Source organism: Octodon degus, unplaced genomic scaffold (genome assembly GCF_000260255.1).
Source record: "Octodon degus isolate 3935 unplaced genomic scaffold, OctDeg1.0 scaffold00282, whole genome shotgun sequence".
NCBI classification, from domain to species: Eukaryota; Metazoa; Chordata; class Mammalia; order Rodentia; family Octodontidae; genus Octodon; species Octodon degus.
In genome coordinates, this window is record NW_004524858.1 from 543,666 (window position 1) to 547,036 (window position 3,371).

General features: G+C 54.2%; 1 protein-coding gene across 1 annotated transcript in view; it reads right to left on the reverse strand.

Moving 5' to 3' along the window:
* The window catches only part of Slc25a42 (solute carrier family 25 member 42), a 19,122-nt gene extending 15,751 nt beyond the window's left edge, over window positions 1-3,371 (reverse strand). The window contains exon 1 of the mRNA XM_023707192.1: window positions 3,327-3,371. The gene's annotated coding sequence lies outside the window, so the exon portion shown is untranslated. The remainder of the gene's footprint in view (window positions 1-3,326) is intronic.

The window sequence follows — 3,371 nt, forward strand, 5'->3', positions numbered from 1 at the left end:
CCTCCTGAGTTCTGGCATGTGCCACCATGCCAGCTTGGAGACCTTTTTATTGTTTTGATCTAGGATGCTGCTAAGTTGCCCAAGAGGCTTTGAACTTGCAGTCCTCTTGCTTCAGCCTCCTGGTAGCTAGGATTCCACACGTGTCCCTGAGCCTGGCTCTTGGTCTTTATTTTGCTAGACACAAGAAAAGAGAAAATGAGTGAGACTGTGGCTCTGAGGTGCAGCCATGGAGCAGTAGGCACAAGGCCCTGGGCTCCATCTGAGGCACGAGGCACATAACAACAGCTAAACGGTTACTGCAGTCAGCTCTGCTCCTTAATTACCTGGCACAACATCCCAGCACCCTCCAGGTGCCGGCTAGCCGCCCTCTCTCCAGAGGCCCTCCCTACTTGCAGACTCCCCTGCCTCCTGAACTTTAGCCTGACTGGAAGAGAAACACAAGTGTAATGTTTGATCCCTGCAACATGAACCAGAACCTGAGTGAGGCGTGGGATCAAAAGGACTTCCTGGCTGTTTGTATCGAAGAGCAGGACAGATTGGAATTTGATAAGAGCCAGGCAGAGGAGGAAGTGGAAGGCCACCTGCGAGGCACAGCACGCTGAGCGGCCCACAGCAGATGCACCCTGGACCTGGCTCCCAGAAGGCTGTGTTGGACCTAGACTCCAGAGCACAGCACAAGGTTGTGTATTTGCCAATATCTTTCTGCTCCAGTTCAGTTTGTAACAGCAAAATACGGACAACAGCTTAGACAACAATTGGTAAGGGACTAGCTGTACAGTCAATGACATTCCGTGCAAAAGTGACTTAATAAGCCTGGCATGGTGGCGCATGCCTGTAATCCCAGCACTCAAGAGGCTGAGGCAGGAGGATCACTGAGAGTTGGAGACCAGCCTGAGCTACAGAGTAAGTTCAGTCCAGCCTGAACTACATAGTGAGGCCCTGTCTTAAAAAAATAAAACTAGACCAATCAAAATAACAAAAATTGGCTTAATATTTTTTGGGGGTGGTACTGGGATAGAACCCAGGACCTCATGCATGTAAGTCAACTGCTCTAGCTCTGTGTGCCATCCCAGCCCATGCAGTGGTTCAAGAGACAGAGACAGCTAGATAGGGTGGCACACATCTGTGGTCTATCATCTGGGAGGCTGAGGCAGGAGGACTGCAAGTTTAAGTCCAGCCTGGCCGGTTTAGTGACTCAGAGGTCCTGTCCCAAAACAAAGAAAGGCTAGAAGTGTAGCTCAGTGTGAAGGCCTTGAGTTCAATCTGTAGGCCAAATAAGAAAGGAAGACAGATATATACCCACTCCCTGCCCCAGTCATCAGGCTACCTCTAGTAGGAAAATCTACAGATTATTCCAAAGATGGTATCCAGCAAAGGGTTCAGGCAGGCAGAGAGGCCTCCCTGCTCCCCACACACCCTGCACTGGGTGGGGTGAAGCCTTGGAGTAGTCGACCCTTTACAAACGTGTATGCTGAGACAGGGTCTTGCTCAGTTGTCCAGGCTGGCCTCAAACTCGCAATCCTCCTGTCTGAACCTCTCTGGTAGCTGGGGTTACAGGTATGTGCCATCACACTCAGCATGTTTGGTTTTTAAACTGTATGCCCTTTTGCACAGTTTGGCTGTTGGTTGGTTTTTTTTTTTTTTAACTACACCAATCATATTGTCAAAGTTCAACTATGCAAGGGCTGAGGATGTGTCTCATGGATAGAGTGTCCACCTTGTATTCACAGGGTCCTGGGATCTATCCCCAGAAAGATGAAAAAGTTTCACTCCATACAGCACATATGTGTATATAAAATTTACATATGTACATATATACACATGTGCACAATAAACTTCTACATGCATATACCATGCATTTGTAAACACCCCACCCACACTGCTTGAAGTTGGATGGAAAATGCCAAGGGCTCTGAGTGCACAGAAGCCTAAGGCGATGTGAGCCCGTGGAACTTTCTGGTACCATCGATGTGAGAGGTGCCAGCCAGCGCCACGGAAGCCTTGAAGGGAACATTACTGCTTTTCAGCGACGACGACAAAGCCACCAGCTTTTTCCTGTCTATACACATGCAAATCAGATTGGAGGGGACATGAACAGTTCCAGCTAAATCCTTATTCCCGGCACCACATCAGGCGGCGGCCTCTCAGTTCAGCTGCCATGGAAAAGTGTTTCCGCGCTCCACAGGCCACAGCGACCCCATCTCCTCCCCCTAGGAACGTCCAGATGCTGGGCCTCCGATGCTCCCAGTCCTGCTCGGGCGGGAGACAGGCTCAGGCAGCCACGCAGGGGCTGCCCCTTCCCGCTAAGCCTTTCTGGATCAGTCAAAGTCACCACTCCCGAGAAGCCCAGGGACGGGGTGTGGTTCTCACTGCCACCCCCCTAAACAGTACAGATGGCCAAAGGAGGGCATCCACAGAAGAGGGTCAGCAGGGCTCAGGCAGGGGTGAGCTCTGCCCCCAGCTCTCAGGTTGCTGCTGGCAAACGTGGGAATTTTGGTCTGGTCTGGCTCATGGATTATTCTAAAGCTGGCCAAAGACGTGCTAACTGTCGGGCACTGGTATAAATGGAAAGATAAAAGTAGAGTGGGCTTTGGCTTGGGGGGACGCCACGATCGCGAGACCAAGCCTGCACCAAGGCTGGGGTGTTTCCTGGCACCCGAGGGATGGGGAGGATCTTGACAGAAGGGCACAGCTCTGGTGCAAACTGGAGAAAGCTCGAGGTGGGAGACAGGTGAGGCCAGGTCAAGAAATGGAAGGGGGTATCAGAGGTGTTGAGCAAGGGGGTGGCCCCAAGGGGTTGCTGAAAGGGGGACACAGAGCTGGCCCTGAGGAATGTCAGCAAGGAGGCACGAACAGGCCCAGGTAGAAAGGGGGGTGGGGTAAAGAAAGGAGTCACAACTCGGCATGTAGGATGAAGCAAGGCTCCTGGGGTGGGGTGGGGTGGGGTGGGGTCAGCCCCAGAAGTGGGGCTGTCCTGGACAGGGACAGTCTTGGGTGATGGGATTGGGGGGGGGGAGGTCGTGATCGGGGTCAGGAGTGTCACATCGCGGGGGGTGTGTAGATCCAAGGGACGTGGGTGTCAGCGAGGAGGATGACCTCGGGTGTCAGGGACGAAGTGTCAGGGGTGAGTGGCCGCGCGAGGGAAGCCCCATGGTACCACATGCCAAGAGGGGGTCGGGACACTTTGACCTCTGCCCGGCGACGCAGCCGTCGAGCCCTGTCTCCCTCCCCCGCCCAGGGCCCCGCGATGAGACCAGCGCACCACCTCGGCTCAGCCTGACAACGCGGCCGGCGGCGCCGGCGCCGCGTCCTCGTGTCCCGCTCACCTGCCCGGACGCGTCGCAGCCGCCGCCGACTGCTCTGCCGCCACA